Source organism: Canis aureus, chromosome 25 (assembly GCF_053574225.1).
Source record: "Canis aureus isolate CA01 chromosome 25, VMU_Caureus_v.1.0, whole genome shotgun sequence".
Lineage (NCBI taxonomy): Eukaryota > Metazoa > Chordata > Mammalia > Carnivora > Canidae > Canis > Canis aureus.
Window position 1 is genome coordinate 19,493,920 of NC_135635.1, and position 22,910 is coordinate 19,516,829.

At 43.3% G+C, this 22,910-nt stretch overlaps 1 long non-coding RNA gene across 6 annotated transcripts; it reads right to left on the bottom strand.

Moving 5' to 3' along the window:
* Positions 1-1,087: 1,087 nt before the first annotated feature.
* On the bottom strand, positions 1,088-22,234 carry LOC144297042 (uncharacterized). Of its 6 annotated transcripts, none has more exons than XR_013364091.1 (5): positions 21,798-22,226; positions 17,257-17,454; positions 10,976-11,289; positions 4,421-4,542; positions 1,088-2,669 (listed from the first exon to the last, which is right to left on the bottom strand). It is a non-coding gene; the product is annotated as an uncharacterized LOC144297042 (long non-coding RNA). The 6 variants fall into 6 exon arrangements; XR_013364090.1 differs by having other exon boundaries at positions 1,088-3,608; XR_013364089.1 differs by lacking the exons at positions 1,088-2,669; positions 4,421-4,542 and having other exon boundaries at positions 6,489-11,289; positions 17,257-17,451; positions 21,798-22,234.
* Between the last annotated feature and the right edge of the window lie 676 nt (positions 22,235-22,910).

A 22,910-nucleotide genomic window follows, 5' to 3' on the forward strand; every position in this document is an offset into this window, starting at 1 on the left:
TGGCTCCGCCTCATAGATCACACAAAGGTGCAGCTTCATTGACACTGTGTCCTCCTCCTCGCCTGGAATGGCCTTAGTCCCCTCTCTATTGCCAGCACCTCGCCAAGTCATAAGCTACCAACAAGGAGCTGGAGTGGTGGGCGGGCAGTGGATGTGGAGTTGGAATTAGCAAACCATGTCACTCAAGGATATGTCATTCCTGGTACATCTTTTAGAAGTTCCCCCAAACTCCCTTTGGGGCACACAGATGTGCATACAGGTATTAAAACCCAGTATATGAGATAATGCCTTCATTTTGTCAGTGTGGGTAAGAGGCCCTCGCTTCAGGATGGGCCGGGGAGGCTGTTTGCAAGAGCTATTCTTTGCAGCTGGATTGTTCACTGACTCGATGGAGCGAAAACTCTTCCAAAGAAGTGAACTGTCCTCACAGAAATAGCTGACAGAAACACACCAAGTTTCTTGGCATGATGCAGCCGGGCAGGCTGCAATAGATTAGCTCTGCCCTTAACAACAAGTTTCACTGGGCCGATGAGAGATGTTATGGAACCGTATCAAGGGAAAGAGGACTCTAGCTTCAGCTGGCCAGCAGACCATAGGGTAATCACTGCAATGAAAATACTGAACCGGCACCAAGACTCACAAAGCAGCTTATTATAAGGATTTAATATACAGTATTATGGAGAATCTGGATAGCTCTGGTAATGGGATACGGAGCCTTGCTCCTCTCGGTCCCTGGTTCAAATTTGGATGAAGTCCATTTCAACTAAAATTAGTTGCCATTTGAGACAATTTGGAGGCCTTGGCAAAACAAGTTGGTCATCTCATCCCCACTACCAGGAGAGCTGACCTCACACGCAGGGGCTACCTCCCCAGAGTGAAAAATCCCAACTGCAGTCATGCTATAGGTTTCCTTTAAGAACAGAGATAGGAGTCCCACTAACACCGTTTTAAAAATGCTCAAATCGCAGACTCCAACCAGAGGGGCCTCATTCAGTTCTGGAGAGTCAAGATCACAAAGGTTAAAAACAAAACAAAACAACAATGCCACCTCTTATTTTTTTAAGATGTTATTTATTTATTTGAGAGAGCATGAGTTGGGTGAGGGGCAGTGGGAGAAGCAGACTCCCCAGGGAGCAGGGAGCCTGATGCAGGTCTCAAGGATGCTGGATCATGACCTGAGTGGAAGGCAGTCACTTAACCCACTGAGCCACCCAGGTGCCCCAACAAACCGTCATCTAAGGTGAGTCTAGTTCTTCAGTCAGACTTCTTTAAGAAGGCAAACTGGTGGCTTGATAACTACAAGCTACTGTAGACATCAGGGGGTCCTTCCTCATGGGCCAAGTCTGTCCTACGTTCATGTGGAGTTGAGGCTTCCAGGGCAGCTGTCTTCCAGGGCTACTGCTTTTATCAATGCCTGTCTTCCCCGGATCCTGTTCTGTCTTGCTTGTCCAACCTATCAAGTGGCTGAATTTGTGCAGCAACAGGCATAAAATGAAGTCAACAGGGTCTTGTTATCTCTTTCCATCTATAGAGAAAGTAATTTGCTGGCCAGCTACAAAAACCTGCATTGCAACACCCTTGTTTTGCGGGAGGTTAGGAAATATGAGGTTATCAGAAAGGGCCTGAGAGCATCACGGTGGCTGAGGATGCCAAATTCCCAGGGACACTAAAGCTCTCTAAACATCGTGCAGTCCACGGTGTAGTACGTCTGCCCATCATTGATTCGGACTCTCTCCTGCGCTGCCTCAGGCAGAAAAGTGGAGTCATAGGTAGAACTGGAAAAAAGGCTGATGTTCTGTGCTTGTGGGCTCCTGGGTCTCTCTGCATTCACTGCCACTATCTGGCATCTGAACTCTTTCTTGTGGCTCTAAGCTCCTAGATGGCACATACACAGGTTACAAAAATTCTCTGAGTGCTGTGTTCCAGGAAACAAAAATCTAGATGGATATATGCTTTCCAGATTGTGCAGCCAAAAATCACATAGACGTAGGCCGTCACACCTATACCCCTTCACGTGTCTGGGTTTCTCCTCAATCTCTCATCTTCTCAAGCCAGAGTCATTGAAACAGGAAAAGAGAAGACCTGAAAGCACCTCTGTCCTGCCCAATTCTGTAGGGGGAGCCACAAAAACTGTCAGCTGAGGGACACTATCAAAGGCATTCGCAGACACTAGAGAGAAGAAACAGTACAATTCTCTGCCTGGTCCTTGAGATCTTGTTCACTTTCCTTTGCAAACCAGCCAGGAATGAAAATCACAGGTAAAATAAGCTAGAGTTAATCCATTGTCCTAATATAACGGAGTAATAAAAAAATAATTTATATTTTAAAATGAATTTTGATGCACCCACTTGCTCCACCTTCCTAAGGTAGCTCTAAATGTAATCCGATAGAGTTGTGTTTTATTGGCAGCATTTCTATCAGTGGCATGCTTTTCTGAAATTGCAGATGGTGCTCGTAAGTTCTGAACAAAACATGATGTCATCTTCTGCATGGATTCATTCCTTGAACATTCCATATCTGTTTAAGCTACACAAATATACTTCATGTAGACCTGTAAGTGAAGGTCGAGTCCAGACTTGGGTAATTCGGCAGGTTTTTCACCTTTGTGAATGTCCAACAAGGACTTAGAGGTCACAGAGGATGTAGGAGAAATTCCCTGTATTGAGGGGCTGGACAACAAAATACAAGACACTCAGCAGCCTTGCTTCCTGGTACCTAAAGGCTAGGAGCTTCCCTCTAGCATTATAACCTCAAATGTCTCCATCACTTTCCAAACTACCCTCATCAAAACCTACTGAGTTAGAATATCAATCTGGTCACTTGGTTCCTGGTGAAGTTCTGTGGTGTGTTCCTCCATAATTTACTCTAAATACTTGTTCAACGTCTGTTGCACCCAGGAAATTGTAAGTGCTGAGGGAGCCAGGGCCATGCCTATCCTGATCACCACTGTAGCTCCTGTCATGGACAAGGTACTCGATAAGGTCCATTGAATGAATCAATGAGGAGATGAATGAATGAATGAGTACACTATAGTCATCAAACCTTCATTCCTTTATAAGCACAGGCCAAGTCTAGATTGTGATGCTTCAAGACATTTGCCTTTAAAGATTTTATGTTGGGCTTAGTATCTACTTATATTAGGTATAAATGTAACTCCCATGGCATCTCGTGTGGACATAAGAACACTCCTAGCTCAATATCTGAAGCATCAGGGTGATTTCTTGGGTCGGAATCATGGGGCTTTGTGTCAGAGAGTTAATATTTAGAGGAAGCAAAGAGGCAGTGTCCCAAAGATCTAAAATCTTCCTCCCTTTCTTTGTGGCTGCCTTTTGTACGTTCTGCCTGGAGTCTTGCAGTGGCTTGTCACATCTTGGGGAGGATCTCATGTCGTATGTACTATCCGGATCCCGACTCTAGACTCTGGGGTGCTGGGAGTCAGGAAGTCTGGATTTGCATCCCAGTTTTGTCATTAATGAGCTGTGGGAACTTATAAAAGTTCTCCACTTCTCAAAGTCTCTGTTTCTTTGTTTATAAAAGGAAGGATGGGACTAAGAGTTTCTGACTGTTCTTCCCAGCTCTCATAGTGAACATTCAGTGATATTTCATACCTGGAAATAAACAGGAACAGGTAGATTCAAAGCTGTGAAAAGGCTAGAATGTGGTTTAAAAAAAAAAAAAAGTGAAGGTTGGAAACGGAGCTTTGCGTAGTTGACAAAGTACCCTTGGAACTTCACAGAAGAAAAAGAAGGAAAACAAGTCTGTTTAGATTGTGCGGTTTCTGTAAAATGAATTTAACTAATTTCTCTCTGTGTCTAGAAAGTTTTCTATTTCTTCTTGTATTACCTGGCAGATATGTTGCATGACATATTTTTCTTTACTTTCAATGTTCAAAGGTAGGCTTTACCAGTAAGTCCTAAGCTGTCCAAAATAGGCACCACATTATGATGGTGGCTGTTAACTATCAGAAATGAGAACCCAGATTTCTCAGTGTTCATAATTGCAAATAAATAATTTTCTCCCATCAACTAAATAATTTTCTCCCTTGCGGAATCCTTAAAACTCTGAGCTTCAGTTTCAAGATCAATTCCTGTAAACTTTATCATATTTAGGCCTAAGCACATATGAGTTTAATACTGAAATGTTAAAGAGCTGTAATTTGGGGGTTCTAAGATCATCTTATGGTTAGCCCGTGAAATCAGGGAATTACTCTTTTTGGAAAGAAAGGAACTGTAATGCATTCATGTGGTGACAGGACTTTTTTGAACAGTGTACAGCCTCCTGCTAGGCTTGCTTTTAGAAGAGGTATCCTCTGCGCTGAGGCAGCTCTAATGAGATAGAAAAGCATCTCATCGCCCCCCGCCCCCCCATTCAGCACCAGCTTCAGGCCCACTCTTTGAAGCATCTCCTTGTACCTACTGACCTGCTTTCCTCCGAAGGTGCCAAGGAATCCTAGGGCTGCGTGAGAACTGTCTCCACAGCAAGGACAAAGTCTAGCATGTGTTAACAAGCTCCTGTACACAAACAACAGCCTTACTTCTTGAACTAAAAAAAATCAAAGAAAGAACAGTGTCAATTGTTGTGCTTTTTATATCCACCTGCCACAGGATTTTGAGCTGAGCAAAATGCAGAGAATTTTTTTAGAACCTTTCTCATTTTTCAGTGACTTGAAATTGAGCATGAGAGGGAGAGATAGAATAACACTCTGTGTGTGTGTGTGTGTGTCTGTGTGTGTGTGTGTTTATGTGTGTGTGTTGGCCTGCAGAAGGGTACAGGCTTTTGGAAGGCATCACTCATCCCTGAACTCTAAGAGCAAGACTCTGAACTGTGAGTACTTTAATATGCAGAGAAATAGGACATCCCTGGATGCAACTAAAAAGCCCCAGACTAGATTCTTTTTTAGCTTTACCCAGGAGCTCACACCTTTGTTATATTCCACCGATTACCAAAGACTTGAGTCACCTCCACTAGGTTATAAGTGGTTACAGGCAAAAACCAAATTCGCTAAAGAGGCCTTTCCTCTGAGTCCAGGGGGAATAAAAATGGAAGAAACTGACGGCCAAGGCTGCTGAAGGGCTAAGGCAACAGTCTTGTCTCTCCCCATTAAAGTCTTTAAAAGCTTAACATAGTTTTCATTTTTCATCATTAATTCAAATCTAAGTCTCTTGCCTTCCTCACAAATCCCCCCTCTACCTTGAGTTGGCTGCTCCAGGAGCATCTTCCCTGTTATTATTAGTGGATAATTGCTTAACATTTTCTAGAGGTAATTAACCTTGCCTTTGAAATGAAAGAAATCCCTAAATTGAGCAATATGATGAAAGCCATTCTTTCATGTAATTTAGTCCCATCAGCCAAGTACATCAATTTCTAGCTCAAAGGCAGGGCTAAAGAATAAGCAGTGGCGATATTCTAAAGAAAAAAACTCAAGGTCTTAACACTGTCAATCTCAATTTCTTCAGAACAGGGCTCCCAAAGCGTCAGCCTGATTGCAAGAGGCCAGTGGTTCTGTTGAGTCTCAACATTGTGACCTGAACAAAGGGCATCTGTTGGAGTCCATGTCAGGCATGTTAGGGGCTTCATGCATACCTGAAGATGCTGGAAGCTCACCCAGGACTCCTAGTTCTGCATTAAAATATAATTTCTCTCAACATTTTTAGAAAAACAAATGTCCTATTGCAAAGAGGTCTGGTAGTCTCCATGCAGTTTGTCAATCCCCGCCGGCATCCATATGCCTGCCTGTTTCATAACTAACTGCATAAGCAGCTCCATTAAGACCATTGGTTTTGAGGTTATGAGTTCCCACAGACAACATGCTTGCCCCCCTGCCTCCACCTAAGGCTATGCCCAGCTGATTTCAGACTGATGGATATCAGAATTTTCCTCTCGCCAAGAGAAAGATTTCCAAGATGGGGACTAAACAACATCCCCTGGTATCTCGTTCCAAAGGTTGGGAAAGTTCTGTGCCAGCAAACCACTTTGTGGTTGCATTCAACGCTCTCTGCTGCCCTGTGGTTAGCTAGAAGTCAGTTTACCGCAGGGCTTTTATCACCCAGCGGCTGCATTTAGCTTTCTGGGTGACCGTGGCCCACACCCCAAACCAGAGGAAGGCCCTGAGGGGCTTTTTGAGGACCATCCAGAAACCCTCTGAGATGCAGGAGGTCCAGATCAGATCTACAGACTTAGATTTAAAAAGAGAGAGAGAGAGAGAGAGAGAGATCACTTTGGCGCCCTCTGGGGGCAGTTTGTTGCCATCCTGTAGATTGTGAAATCATACGTTTGGGTAATTTCATGTCAGTATGGAGACAAACATCTTGTTAGTGATTTCCTCATATGGCTTACCAGTACCCTTTCCTACATTCCTTTTGTTGATTATTTTACATGACCACAGGATCCCTTTTCTCATGGAAACTTCATCATAAAATCTTGTACCAAAGGGGAAAAAAACCCAACAACAACAAAATTAAAGCCAGAGATTTTGATTGTGTCTATCAGTTCTGTTTATTTTGATGCAAGCACTGAAGGCAGATCTTCAGCCATCCTTTTTTAAAAAAAGTTCAAGTTTCCCATTCACAAACATATGATTTGAGTTGGTTTCATTCCCCTTTAACAAATGGGGGAGTTCTAGGGGAACAAATATCATGATGCATAATATTGAAGAGCAAGGCGTTTAGAGTCTGACTATGATTCCCAGCACCATTACTGAGTCTTTGGGTAAGTTACTTAACTTCCCTGCACCTCAGTTTTCTCAAGTGTAAAATGGATCAGAGAAGAGTGCCTTCCCCATAAGGGTGCTCTGAGGACTAAATGAGATAGTGCCCATGAAGCACATTGTCGTCCTTCACAGGTATCGAGAGTCTTTGGCACTCAAGAGAGTGCAGGAGACTCAGGAGTCACCTAACAAAGGCACCTGCCTCATAAGGTTAAAGGTGTAAATTAGTTAATGAAGGCAAAACACTGGACTAATGTTTAGCACCTAGGAAACAACTGAAATTGTTTGCTGTTATTATTTTCCTTGTCGATCTCCACTTTCAGTTGAGCAAACTAAAGCACACAGCGGTCAAGTAACTGGCTTAGGAAACGGACAAATAGTAAGCAGTGGAGTCAGGAATGCATTTGACTCCATGGCCCATGCTCTCTCTATGACAGGAACTATTACCATCAGTGTTATTTTGACAGGAGAAGTAATTTTCAAGTAGGTTTGCTGTCACCTACCGAAGAGAAGTTTCCAATTCTTCTGAGAAGAGCATACTCTGCAGCATGAGCCTACCTACACTAAGATACTAAAAGGGTAACCACCCATGAACCAGTCTTTTGGTTTTGTTTCATAGTAAGAAAAAGGATATTTCCTGCTTGCTGAGATCTTTGACTTGACCTGGGGAAGTGGAGATAGTTGATAAGGAATTTAGAGGGAGGATCCAGAGGAGAGCCGGAAAGCATTCTTAGGGTCTTCCTGCTGAGGTGAACTGATTTGAATGCCTGGTAACTTCTAACCTTTCTCTAGAAGAGGCTCCAGGCCACCCCACTTTCTGATTCTTGCATGGAAGATGCTCTCTGCTCTTCTGAGAAGTGATTGGAGGATTCTTATAATTTCTGTTGAACTTGGATAGAGACGCCCTAGGCTTAGCATCAGGAGACTGTTCCTAATGTAGTTACAGTAGAAGTGCTCCCTGACACAGGGCTTTCTTCGGTTCTCTTCGTCCGCGTATTACCAGCTCTGCTATCTAAGCTGCTAAACCTCAGAGTCTCCCAGCTCAAGGATTTCCCATTGATTTTAGCTTCCAAAAACAGATTTCCCACTGTACCACCAGATCGTGACCGTGGGCGAAGTCTCCTGCTATTCTGCTTACTGTCTGCAAGTGCTGAGGCTTTGGAAACTCAAATCTCTGAGGTCGTCTTATTTTCTCTGAGGGCACAGAGCTAAAAGAGGACGGTTTGTTGTTTTAGGGAAGACACTCACTCCTAAGAAATTTCTAGCTGTTGAGCAGGGGAAAATAAAACTGTTTTGGAAAAAGTTTTTCTGACGTCGAAGCGGTACAAATCTGTATTTTAAGGAGATGCTTTCCTCAGAGCTGTTGCTGAGATGTATCTTACATCTGAGCTCAGTTTGGCTCTGAGACTTCCTGGTGCGTTCTCCTGTCCCTTATTTAGGCAAAATGGTAAAATACTTCATAAGTTAGTTCCTTTTCTTATTCACATGCTCTACGAGGAGAAAAGCCCACTGGTACTGAAGTAAAACTACCTGAAAAATGTGTTTTCCCAGGAAGTGCTGTCCAGGTAAGAGGAAGATGTTTTCAGGTTGAGTATTAGTCTTGAAGCCTCTGGAAGACTTCCTAGTGCCTGAAAGCTGTCATCCTAGACACTCACTACTAACAGAGAAGCAATGCGACAACAGTGATAATGCCACTTACATTGGCCTTTATGTTGGTCTTTACTAAGTTCAAGTGCACCAGGCGAGGTTATCGATGGCCTCTCACGTGTGTTACTGCTCCCATTAACAGATGAAAACTAAACTTGCAAAGGTATCTGTCTCACGAAAGGGCCCAGAAATCACTCAATGGAGACAGAAAAATAAATACAACTTCAGTACTTTTACTATTACACCATAATTCCAAGTGTAGGGTTGATAAGGGTGGCTGTACACAATGTAATTAGTCTTTGAGTAGCAGGGAGGCCTGATAGTAGTATATTCATTCATTCAGGCACTGTTCATTGAGTACTCATTATTTGCCAGTTATTGATCAGGGAGTGGGCTGTAGAGTCCCTAAATTCACAGAGCTTCCATTCTAGTGGCTAAAGACAAAAGAAAAATCAAAATAAAATATCAAATGGACATAAATACTATAGGGAAGCAAAGGAAGGGAGCTAGGAAATGCTGAGTATCTACACAAGGTCTTATTTTCCATTGCGTGGTCGAGGAAAGCCTCCACAGGAAAGCGGCATTTGAGCAGGCATCTGAAGGAAGTTAGGGTTCCATGAGAGTTGTTAAAGTGTAATTTTCAAAAAGTCAGAAAGCAACTCTCATATAAATAGAAACTGAACACATGTCAAAAATTCATTCTGCTTGGTAGTTAGTAAAGGATCAATAAAATGTTAAGACTGGTTTAAAGGGAATTCAAAAATCCAGCGTTCACAGGAAGTTTAATAACGGAATGCTCAACTAAGAAAAAAATGTTAGATTAGAGACAAATCTGGTTAAAGTCCTACTATATTTGATATAAACTCTATTCTTGGAAATTCTCTAACAGACAGAGATTATTTGGTGTCTCCTGGAAGAAAATCTACAAACTAACGAGAAACTTCACTACCTCTAGGCCTTTTAATCACTAGTAAACAGTGAGTCAAATAGAGTACATTTCCCTAAACCACCCTTGTGGGAGCCTATTAAACAAGGTACCTAAAGCACGCTGAAAAGACAAACTACTCACCTTTTTATTTTCAAGTTTGGCTTTCTTTTTCTTCTTCGGCTTTTTTGTTTGTGTGTTTTCGGTAGTGGGGTTTTTAAGAAAGTCATGCAGATAGCTGGAGGAGGAGCGTGGCAGGCAGAGACAAAGTGAATGAATCAGCCCATTTCCGTCACTCCAGGAGAGGCTCCCTACCAACGCAGACGCACACATTCACCTGGGCCTTATTTTTTTTTTAATTTTTATTTATTTATTTATGATAGTCACAGAGAGAGAGAGAGAGAGAGAGGCAGAGACACAGAGGGAGAAGCAGGCTCCATGCACCGGGAGCCCGACGTGGGATTCGATCCCGGGTCTCCAGGATCACGCCCTGGGCCAAAGGCAGGCGCCAAACCACTGCACCACCCAGGGATCCCCACCTGGGCCTTATTATGAAGTTTGGTATAAGTTAATAGCTGGGGGTAATCTGGAGAAGCTGCAAGATTTATATGGGAAAGAGAATGAGAATTGAAGTTGGGAGTTGAGAGTTGGGAGGATTTTAGAAGATATTAGGGAGCGATGAGTGTGAAGCATGGTGAATAAGGGGAGAATGGATTTGTGCAACAGGTTGCTACTTTTCTTGGGCATGAAAACATACTTCATCTATGCCAGCCCACCTTTGACCATCTCCTGAGAAACTGAGGAAAAATATGGATTGGTTCCAATTACTTTTGGTTTGCTTGTTGGACTGTGTTTTATAGGAGAAAGGAACCATGGTGCTTCCGGGCTTCGTGTCTGTCTGGCACAACCTTATTCTGTTTCTGAATCATCCACATGCATTACGGTGCTTCAGTATGGAAACATTGTCACTATCATTGAGACACAATCTCTGTTTTCCAAAACACCTCTTCCCCCCACGCTTCACACTGCATACAAACTCCTACGCAAACCTTCATGGTAGCTCAAGTACCACCTAGGGAACCAAGTATCTCCAAACTCTTCACTTGGCCAAGTGGGCAATGATACCATGATAACAGAGGTCCTTCAGCAGGTATGGGTGTAGGGAGTGATTTTTTCAGATGGCATTTATAGTCCCTCTAGGATATCTAAGTAGAACTGTTGTTCGGTAGGCAATTTCCTTGTTCTTACTAATGGAGGAAGACAGAGCAGTGTGGGTTCCAGGCACCAGGCAAGAACCTGATGGAGGAGGAAAATAGCACAGATGGATGTCCTATACCTGCCACCAAGAAGGATATTATGTGGAGGGAGGTGGAGGAGGAAGTCGGGGAGAAAAGAGATGAGTTTATGACCCTAGTCTCTTTGCTTTTAGAAAGAGGCTCTTGCTCCCAAACATTTTCTTCTCATTGCCTCTACTACTTAGAAATTCATTTAGGTTAATATTCAAATTTCCTGAAATGATTAAGGAGACCACCATTCTTTCATTCCTTCCTGTAAGTCGGTTCAATAAACACTTGTTTACTTCCTGGTTTTACTGAAGTTTATGAGAGCATAAGAACAGGACCATACTTTGGGGACCCTAAATTAAAAGGGTGAATACAAAGGTGGTTTGGTAAACAGTCATTGAAAGTGATACTGACCACTCTTCATTCTGGTCTCAACTCAGAGTCCTGATGCCTGATGACCCTTGCATCTGAGCCCTGGCCTCAGGCGTGTGTTTCCAAAGCTCCCGACTTGGTTTTCTCTTTTTCTGGAGTACCAGCCTACTGGCTCCAAGTTCATCCTAGATATTGGTAAAAGCAGTACAAATATCCGTGCATGTCCCCCTTTTTATCCTGGGGGATGTTTTCAAATTTCATCCAGCTGATAGTGGTACCAAGAAGCATTCTGTTCTTTCTCCCATCTTCAAGGTCAAGAATTTGATTCCTGATTACTGAGAAAGGCCAGGCTTCTCCTAGAAGGAAATATTTTTGTTAGAGAAGTCTGTGTCAGATTATTTCGTCTGTTAACAGCAGAACCAGAAGATAATGAGGACTATTTGACAGAGACTAGCATTGACAAATGGTACACATTTTTGAACTCATTTCAAAGTACAAACTCCTATTTCATTTCATTTTCTAAGGCTCTGAGTAACTTATAGACAATTTAATTGCCTGTATTTGGAATAGGGAATTCCTAAAATGCTGAATATAATATTTGGATTTAAAGAAAAAGACACCATAATAGAGGCCATTGTTTGAGTAAGTAGAGACAGGTTCATGTGTTTCAAACCTTGGATAAAATATAAAGAAGATCATTGAGCTCTAATTTGAAAGAATTCCACTGAAAGACTCAGAAAACAATCCACTGTGAGAATATGAGACAGAATTATAATACTTACTGGACAATTGTTTGCTAAGAAGCATTTATTTTATATCACTTTTTAACAAGACTGAACTGTCAGATTGTTTAAAATTCCATTGGAAAGATTTGGATTATCACAAAAGTGTTTACTCTTTTTCCTTCCATGTATATTGGATTACTCATGGAAGACAATGGAAAGAATCTGAGAAATGCTGGTATTAACAGCAACTTAGACTCCATTTCAGAAATATTATAGACTATGTAAACGAAAGCAACTTTTGGACACGTATTAACATAGCCGTGATCCTACCAATGTAAGGCCCCAAGAAATGAACTATTCCAGCACTATCAGCAGAGATTATCCTCTGGAAGATGATGGTACAAGTGAAACATGCTTCCCATAAAACAATCGTACTTGCATAGGGGGAAAAAAAGAATCATCTTTATCTTGCTTTGGTAAATACCATTGTCAGCTCCAGCATCATGATTCAGAGTCTGTTTAATAAAATATGACCTTTTAAAGTCATTCTTGAACTATGGAATCATCACCTACAAAGACACTGCTATCGTATATATCATATATATCTTACATCACTCACTGAATATAGTTCCATTAAAAGCATGTTTAGGACAAAGCCTGAATTTCTTCTTGGCATTAGAATCACATTTGCTTATCCATTCTAATACCAGACAAGCATGTCTACTTTTTTTCCCTCCTTTTCTAGGGACATAGATGACTTCTAATGATGCAATAGTTCTCAGCTGCACGAGGGCCACCTGGAGGGCTGGTGGCAGTGGATTGTGGGGTCTCCCCTCCACAGTTGTAGAGTCAGTGTATCTGAAATGGAGGGCAGAGAATGCGTTTCTAAAAATGACATTGATGCTGCTTTCCGGGGAACCACACTTTGAGAACCACTGCACTAAAGGACTCTGGGCAGGGAGTGCTGAAAGCAATTTTAAAGGAAAAAATCTTTCATGTGGATCTGGCTGGTCTTGTGCAAAATGAAAAAAAACAAGCCTAAGCTTTCCCCTAAAGGCTCAGCCTCTCTATGGCCCCCATCTCCAAACAGAACCCTCAGCTTCCTATTTTCCATCTGCTCTTTGCTACCTCAAGTTCTCTAAGGTGCTCACAGATCTTGCTATCTTAATTTACCCCAAAAATGTACACTAATCATAGCAGTAATTCTTCTCAGGACTTTTCCATTTTAACATGGATCAAAAATTTGGACCTGATAAGTGAAATTTGAACAATGAAAGGCATTAATTTTATTTATTTACTCATTTTTAAAGATTTTATTTATTTATTCATGAGGGAATGGAGAGAGGCAGAGACATAGGTTGAGGGAGAAGCAGGCTCCCCACAGGGAATCTGATGTGGGACTTGATCCCAGAACCCCAGGATCACGCCCTGAACCCAAGTCAAATGTTCAACCGCTGAGCCACCCAGGCGTCCCATAAGGCATTATTTTTAAATGGGAAAAAATTTGTGACATTTCCCTTCCCTCACCTACATCACACTAGAGTGATCTAGAAGTTAAATCTCCTCTTGTTACTTTCCTGTTCAATATCTTCCATGACTATCCTTCTCCCAGAGGCAAATTTTAAATGCTTAACAAGGCTTCCAGACTTTTCAACCTCTTCCCCTGCCTACATGCTCAACTTCATTAGCCACCGCTCCTTCCTTCCATTTTATATAAAACAATACTGAACTACTTCAAATTCTCTGAAAATATCCTATTCTCAGGATCATCTACATCATTTTGGGGGACTCAGTGAAATATGGGACCTCTGGACCATGATGAGTCAAAGAATTTCAAGACAGCAACCACAGAGCAATTTATTGAAGACCAGAGGCTTCTAAACATGGAGCTCTGTGTGGTTGCAGGTCACACACCCATGAAGCAGCCCTGACTATTCCAGAGAAAATAATCCCTAAGTCCCTTGACACTTGGAGTATCACAAAAACAAAAACAAAAACAGTCAAGGTGTATTATTTCCTTTTGCTCTGAGTCAGTATCTCTAGAGTTGCTGAACTTCAAACGCAGAGAAGCACTTGACCTTTGCCATGCATTTGTTCATTTTCCAGGAAAATTCTTACGTAGCCACAGAGTACAATGTACTACTTTGAACCTGACACTACTTGTTCTCCTTATGCCACGGTCATAATCTCTCACTCTTTGTGAGGTACTATTCCTTCCTCCCAAAATGTCATTTACTCTTTCTCGCTGATAAACTCACATTCAACCATCATCAGAGGCTCAGGTGAGTCTCCTCTTCTGTTTCGAGGCCTTTCCCAAAGTCCAAGGCACACCTGGGTACATGGTACACTCTGCACTTTAGTGGTTTTATCGGGTTTTAATTTGTTTGTGTGAACATCATATTCACTAGGTTCCAAGCTATTCCAAAGCAGCCAGCACGATGTCTGAATTGGAGGAAGGACTTCAGAATGCTTGTTGAATGAAATAAAATCATTTCTAAAGCCAAGAGGTAACTTAAATGTGATTCAGTCTTCCAGAACTACTAGGTGAGGTTGTCAATTTACTTCTAGTTACCACAGAGGGAAGAGGCTCTGGGGCAGGAACTGAACTCCTTGGTCTCTCGAACCTAACTGAAGTGGGGGTGCCCCCAGGGGCGTGTTCAGTCCTGCTCAGTGGAGCAATCTAACACATGAGAGAGTTTGAGAGAATTATCAAGAATGCCTTTCCTAGACTGGCTTCATATGGGAACTTTTATTCTTAATTCAAATATCAGAAACTATTGAGGTCTACACTCAACTCTCCCGGGCTGACAATCTAGTTTGTGGTTGATGTAAGTTATTTGCCGCTCCTCCTCCCCCATGACTTCTAACTACTCATGGTCCTTCTACTATGAGTGGGTGGAGAAATACCTTACAAGCTGAAATTCAAATGAATAAAGTCTGCTTTTTGTAAGTTTATGGTTTATCTATGAATTTCGTGTACCCAAGCTATCTTCATCCCTGGTTCAGACAAAATTTGAGCACTGGCAGGATATCATATTTACTCAGGTATTTTTCTCCAAATTGCAGGAATATACTATTCTGGGCACATTTTGAGAGAAGATCTAGGAAGATTTTTATCCCCCCCCCTCCCCAGCTGTATGATCTTTTTTAGTTGTCCTTTAGCCATTGGTATATACTTTGTCCTTGCAAACAGTCAAGGACTGAAGCAGCATCTGGGTTTTTTTTGTTTTTTTGTTTTTTTTTTCCTGGCGAGGCAGGGGAGAAAAGAGAGCTAGTTGTTCCTGACTATCTCTGTAGATTGTTGATTCTTTCCCTCTTTCTTTCCCTCTTTCCCTTCCACATCTCGTGAAGCTGATGAGCTCTCACTCCCTCTGGGTGCCTCCAGCCCTTGGACCTCATGAGCTGGGACAAAGGTGGTCAGGTTCAGATCTAAATCTCAAGAGAAGAAGTCCTCAACATTAAATCCCTGTTCCGCAGACACTGAAGCTCGAGTGCCCATTCAAGACAAGGCACATCTATCCACCTGCTCGAAAAGCAAACCCTGGGCTGCGTAAACCACACCCCTGGGAATGCACAGAAGAAAGGCTTCCTTGAACCAGAAGCATGTCTCAATAGCCAGGCGACTTTATCTGGATATTAATGGTTCAGTTTTACTTTTAACTCGTTGAGTGGACTTCCTCCCCCCTTCACTCCGAGCTTTGTCGGTGCATTGCCAAATCCCACTCGTTTGCTTGGATACTTAATTCATGTTGCCTTTATAGACCTAGAATCAGGGCCCTCAGCGTTGGGAGGGGGTTCAACAGGTTGGAGAGTCTCTCCCTTCTGACACCTGAGTCTGCCCTACCACCACCACACCTGGGGTTTGTACTACCTTTGCCTAAACACGACCAAGGATGGGGAATTCACTGCCGCCCAAGGCCACTCACTTCCTCGAGTAGCACTTTGAGAAATACCTTCTTTTCATATACCAGATGTTGGCTAAAGTCAACTTGCCCTTGCAGATTTAGATGAAATTGTTTTGAATTCTCATGCCTTATGAGGTAAGCCACTCAGCAAGTCTTTCAGACTCCCTGTTAATCTTTGACATGTGGGCAGGAGGATGTTTATAAGTGTCCTGGCCACCTCCAGCTCCGGCCGAATCGCTCCATGTATGGACGCCTCTCTTGTCCGTGCCTGTTCTCCTCTCTGCTCTCACCTCGTCCTCTGCACGAAGCAGTTCTTTTTTCCTGTTTGAGCCTGTCTCAAACACAAGGTTGTGCAAGTGTGGGTGACAAACTTTTAAAGGACAATTAAGGGAACTGCTGGAGTTAACAGTGAGGCAACCGGTCAGTTTAGGATTAAATGTTACACATTTCTATGCTTCTAAACCTCTCAGCTCCCTCATCTCCAGGACTTCGCTTCCCGGCCATCTCTGTGCTTCCACCTCCCACCATGTGCTGGGCTCCTTCTTTTCTTTTTAACTCTTCCCCTCTTGTTGAATTTCTTGCTTATGTCCCAAATTCTAGCTAACTTAGTTTGTAGAGAAATTGGGTATTGCCTTTATCTTCTATGCCTTGACCTTGGGACCTCATGGCCCATACCCAGGGCAGTTTACCGACGTGTTTTCCTGAAGACAGCCCACCCCTAAAAGTCTTGTGCTAGATGTTACCCTGTCCCCGTGTGGTTTCACAAAGTCTAGGTCTGACTCCTTGTCAATTCTATCCGGTTCATTACAACCTACCCTCTGTTGGCTGCCTTTCTGCTCTGGAGTCATTGTGATGGAAGGAAGGAACACAGACTTTTGGTAGACCAGAGTCTGAATCCCAGATTTACTATTCATCAGTTGTGTGACATCCATTGGGCTAACTTTTTTGAGACCATTTTTCTCAGCTATGAAATGGTGATAATTATACCATCTACAGGATTTGATTTTCTGGCACATAATAGACATCCAACAATTTTTATTTTAATTAAAAGAAAATAAAATGAAGACCAGGCTTGAACATCTCCTAAGAAGACAGAACTATTTAAGCCAAGTAAGCAAAACTCAATCTAGTTTATTCTATGAGCATACATGGAACTTACCTTGTAAATGCCACCAATAGTCATCAAAGAAAATATCTTCCTCAAATGGTATAAGGTAAGTACTTTTAACCAATGCCCTGCCATCTGGAAACCTCCACAGTAATAACCAATCGTTGTGAAGGTTAAGCAACTTCCTCATTGTCACTTTCTAAGCCATCCTGTAACATCACACCTCTGAGCCTTGTATTCCTGGGTTGGAAGGACCCCTCGTTGTGACCAGTTCATTTCTCATTCAGTAAAATATTCATATCAAGGAAAGCTCTCTAAATTTTCTTTCAACACTTTCCTTTTCCCCAGTCTCCAAAAGCTTTGGCGTGGTGTGGATGAACCCTTCCCAGCCTGGTTGGATCCTTGTTTGTTTTGACCTCTGACCCCTCTCTCTTTGCTATCTTGGCTCTCTTGGCATTTCATCTGGTCTTTCCTCTCATCCCCAGCTTTGGCATTCATGGCTCAGTCACTCCCACTCCTATGCAGAAGGGAAAGAATTGTCCCCTCCTGCCTCTCCCTCTAAGTGCCCTTACGATTCTGACTAACCCGGAAATAGCTTTGGAGATGACTGAGATCAAGTTATGGCTCACAAATATAGTCAAGCTGTTTCCAAATTTCCAAATGGCATCAGAAGTGCTGAGATCACCATGAAGATGCATCCTCTCTTTGTCGGAGGAGACTGAAGCAAACGCTGGCTGTCATATCTCATTTTTTGGCATCACACAAGTAAGCGTCTCGGTACTGCTGGAAAGAAAACAAGTCAGAGATGCCATGATGGCTCTCACAACCCAAATCTCACTAACACACAATATTTTAAAATGTTAAATAAACAAACAAAATATCTTGCAACATAATCTCTGTTCTAGTGCTCAATAACTCTGTTTTAAATACGTAAAACTCCACATAAAAGCCCTTAAGTGTAAAATGCTGGTAAGGAAATACTAAGTGAGATGATCATTTTTAAGATTCATTGACCTACCATATAGGTTACCTGAACCTCAAAACTAACTCAGCTTCTGAAGAGGTGGGAGTTCAGGATGGAAGTTAACAGAATGGACACTTGCCCACTCAGCCAGGCAGATGCTCCAGAACACGTTTCCTTCAGATTTGGCTATTCCTTTGGTGTGGGGGAAGAGCTGCACGACTTCACTGGCATTTCCATATCAGAGAGGAATTCTAAGAGAAAGTATCATATTTGAGCAGCTTGAGGGGACTGTTCTATAAGCAGTTTCAGGCAGGTTATTTGTCTCTTTGAGGTCCAGATGCTCGTTTGCACAAAGGGTATAAAAATGAATGCCAGTGTTCATTAGAAAACAGGTCTGGCTATTGTAACAAAAGTCAAAATAATTGCGACTTAAGAGAGGCAGGATTTTCCTCTCTCATGATACGGTCTGAACACAGCCAGTCCAGAGCTGAGAGGCCAGCTCTCCAGTTTGGGACCAGGCTCCTGGGATCCTGTTTTGCATCTTCCACACTCATCTTTCACCTCAGGGCTAAACTGTCTGTTCCCAACTCTTGCCTTCACATTCTGGCCAGTGAAAAAAGGAGAAAGGGAAGGGCGAGGGCACAATCTTTCCCCCTTTTGGGGCATGAACTGCAAGTCGGGTACCTCTTTCAGCTCGCATCCCATTGGCTAGCACATGGTCATGTGGTCACAGCAATCTGTACCACAAAGTACAGGACCGAGCCTTGGGCAGGGATGCCACGTGCCCAGCTACAGTGCAGGACTTGTCTTGCTAACGAAGAAAAAGGGCACACAGACTCAAGGGCAGCTAGCAACCATCCTTAGAGCTTCCTGTGATCTTCTGCTAAAATAATATAGGTGGAATGTTTGACACAAAGCCGAGGTTCAATTGGTGGTAATGTGGGTGGCTTTTTTTTTTTTTAATAATAAGCAAAAATTGGGATCCCTGGGTGGCGCAGCGGTTTGGCGCCTGCCTTTGGCCCAGGGCGCGATCCTGGTGACCCGGGATCGAATCCCACGTCGGGCTCCCAGTGCATGGAGCCTGCTTCTCCCTCTGCCTATGTCTCTGCCTCTCTCTCTCTCTGTGACTATCATAAATAATAAATACAAATTTAAAAAAATAATAAGCAAAAATTTAAATCAGTCTATTTGATTTCATTCTAGATATAGAGACAAAAGACAAAGGTATGTGTGCCTTCGCACAGAGGCTCGCAAATGTGGGTCTGATTAAGAATGACTGAAGTTTGGAGATAAAGGGACAGGCACTGCACTGGCCTCCTGGCCCTGCTGGGTTTTAGACAGTGAAGGCTTCTCGGTGGCCTCAGCCCTGTCCAGTGCCCCAACCAATCCTGATCAGATTATCACTGGTGGCCTGTCTTTCGGTTCTCTATGCACAATTTGGTGTGTGTTGGGGGAGTCCAATGCCCAACTCATTTCTTCAATTGTGGCATGCATCTGGGCTTCTGGGGAATTTCTTCCCCTACTCCATTGGTTCAAACACACCTCATAAATGAGCCGACCCAAAACATTACACAAAGGAATGTTACCCACGTCCCTTGTACACACTGCCGTGCTGCTATCATTGCCTTTCATGCAAGGATTCTTTTTCTTTCAAGTTCTAAGAACAGAACAGATAGAAAAAAGAAGATGACTGGAAGCCAAGACAGTAGGAAACTATGCCAGAGAAAGATATATCCAGAATAGAAACAAGACAATAAGCATACATATGGCAGTGGGACTCTACAGTAGAGAGGGGTCACATGGTAGCTCTCCATCAACCCAGATCACAATATAGGAAGGCATAAGACACGTCCTACCATGTTGGAAGGGAGAATTGATAGCAGTGGTATGGGAGGAGGGTGATTTATGCATCATCCCACGCTCAGATGATTCTTACATTCAGCTGGACACCCAAGAAGGACATACCCTGAGTGAAGTTACTTGCCCATTTGGCACACTACTATGTACTAAGATAGTATTTCACTGACAACTAGAAAAATTTCAAATTAAACTGTGGAGCAATCCCCCTGTGGGTGTGTAAAGGAATATTTTACGATAAGTGTCTTTGGGGCTTTCTCTGTCAAAAATGAAATAGTCTGACCATTAGAACGAGAGTCAGGGGAGAAATTTCACATGGACTCTAATGAAAAAATAAGAATTCAATTCAATGTGAGAGATTCAAAGGGTCTAAGTGGCCATCAGAACACTGTGTGGGGGCAGCCCGGGTGGCCCAGCGGTTTAGCGCCTGCCATCAGCCCAGGGCATGATCCTGGAGACCCGGGATCGAGTCCCACGTTGGGCTCCCTGCATGGAGCCTGCTTCTCTCTCTGTCTGTGTCTCTGCCTCTCTCTCTCTCTCTCTGTTTCTCATGAATAAATAAAATAAAAAGAAAAGAACACTGTGGGTTTTTTTTTTAAGGTTTATTGAGAGAGTGTGTGTGAGTGTCCATGTGAGGGAAAGGGCAGATTGAGAGAGAGAGAGAATCCTCAAGCAGATTTCACACTGAGTGCAAAGTCTGACATGGGGCTCGATCTCACAACCCTGTGATCCCCACCTGAGCCGAAACCAGCTTCAACCAACTGAGCTGCTCCAGTGCCCCCGAAACACAGTGTTTTTTAGTTGAGAGGGCTACAGATTGCTTAGCCCATGTGCTCAGACAGTGGTAGAACCACAACCTACGTGCTGGAGGCTCCTGGTCCAGTGAGCCTTGTCTGGAACTTTCTGACATCAAAAGAATCTCTTACTCTATTAAAAAAAAAAAATCTCTTGTGGGAAATCGTTAATATGTTCTTAAACTGATCTTATCAAAAAGGATGAGACCTGAGATGGTGAAACAAATTCTAAGTGTATAAACAATGTCATCCAACTGTTGTATAACGACCACATTCCAGAGGAGTTTTCAGAGTGACAAATGACTTCAGGCAAACATTTGGTTCTGGCGGCACATTTTGTAAGTGGCTTTAGAGGAAACGTGGAGCTCAGAAGAATGCAGAAGAGACTGGTGATCTAAATAGGCCGGGAATGAGGAGAATCCTGTGTTAAATGAGTGGAACAGAGACTAAGGTAATGTTTCTGAAATCCCCCTTCCTATCTGAGGGGACAGTAGGGACCACCTACACCCGGAGATGCTCCTCTTAAGTGAAGAGCTGCTCCGTGTGACCCAAGCACAACGGCAGGGATCGGGGTGCATGTGTAGGAGAGTGACCAGTGACCATCCTAGCAGTAAGGAGAGAAGGCAGGAGCTGGCAGGCAGTGGGCCGTGGCAGGCAGCAGGTCGAGGGGAAGGCACACCAGGATTCAGAGGACTTGCGGCCCAACCTAGAGCTGTCATAGTTGTCCTAGTTATGCCCCCTTGGGCAGGTTATGTCACCTCTTCGGCCGGGCTTCAGTCTCCTACACCATTAGAGGGGGTTTCACTTCATCTTTGCCAGCTCTAGAATGCTGCTTTCCAGGGTTCGCTACTCAAATGCCTCCAGCATGGTTTGTCAAACCTCCAACCTGAGGCAACGTGCCCCCCCCCCGCCCAGGGTACATGTGGCAGTGTCACAACTGGTTGTCACACAGTGGGAAGGTGCTACTGCTCTTGGCATCTGGGGGTACAGGACAGGGATGCTATGAAACATCCCACAGTGCAAGGACAGCTGCCCGCAACAGAGAACTGTACAGCCCCAAACGTCAGTAGCGCTGAGCTTGAAAACCACTAACCGAAAGGACAATATAATGACAAACCCATTTCAGCCAATTGTCATGCTGCCGGATGCGGTTTTTTTTAAGAGAATCTGAAAATGTGGATTTTTATGTAAAAATATTCCCAACTGAAGATATTGCAACACTTTTTTTTTTAATATATAGAAAATACTCAGGGAGCCAAATAAAATGGGCCCTTAGGACCAATCCTGTCTGCAAGCTAACAGTTTCTGAACTCTTATTTAGCCACATACTGTCCAAGTCATTAGTGTAGTTTAACTGAAAGCATGGATTTTTTTTTTTTTTCATCTGTACCCAGATATGTGAGCCAGAGTGAAGCAGGTCACGGTTAATCCATGTGTGGGCTCATACAGCCTGTGTGTGATATAGTGGAAAAAAAACTCTACACGAAGTGTCCAGAGACATTTCCACTTACCATCTGGGTAACTGTGGGGTCAGAATCATTACAGTCTCTGCCTCTCCCAGAAAAGCCCTGTGAGCCCACGGCGGTCGGTGCTTCCTGGGGCCGCTGTGAGAAGCCCCAGTCACGGGGCCACGGGTACTGCAAGTGCAGCCACTTTTTCTTCGTGTGTTGCCTGGGAGCTAGGGCCGGGGGAGACCAAGCTGCAGGGCCAAGCGGGGGCTGCAGGCCGCACGACGCTTCCCGGCCTGCCTCCTGAAGGGCATCTTGTTTGCTTCCAGGTTTTTACAATTATGAATCGAGTTGATGCAAACGTCCATGTGCAGGCTTCTGTGTGGACATAAGTTTTTAGTTCCTTCGGATAAATACCAAGGAGCACAACTGCTGGACTGTCTGGAAAGAGTATGCTTAACTTTGTAAGAAATCACTAAATTTCCAAACTGGACTGCATCATTTTTGCATTCCCACCAACAATGAATGCTGCTCCACATTCTTGTCAGCATTTGGTATTGTCAGTGTTCCAGATTTTGGCTATTTTTAAAAATGTGTAGTGGGATCTCCTAGTTGTGCATTCCTCTGAAAACATGAGGTAGAGCATCTTCCCATCTGCTTATTTCCATCAATATACCTTCTTTGGTGATGTGTCTGTTAAGGTCTTTTTTTTTTTTTTTTAAGATTTTATTTATTTATTCATTGAGACAGAGAGAGAGGCAGAGACACAGGCAGAGGGAGAAGCAGGCATCATAGAGAGAGCCTGACGCGGGACTCGATCCAGGGTCTCCAGGGTCACGCCCTGGGCTGCAGGCGGCGCTAAACCGCTGCGCCACCGGGGCTGCCCTGTTAAGGTCTTTAGACCATTGTTTAAATGGGTTGTTTTCTTATTGAGTTTTAAGTGTTCTTTATATATTTTGGATAGTGGTCCTTTATTCAATAGGTCCCTTGCATATATTTTCTCCCAGTCTGTGGCTAGTCTTCTCAGTCCCTTAACATTGTCTTTCACAGAGCAGAAATTTTTTATTTTAATGAAATCTGCTTATCAACTATTTCTTTTTTGGATCATGCCTTTGATGTTTTATCTAAAAAGCCATCATGAAATCCAAGTGTACCTAGATTTTTCTCCTATGCTAT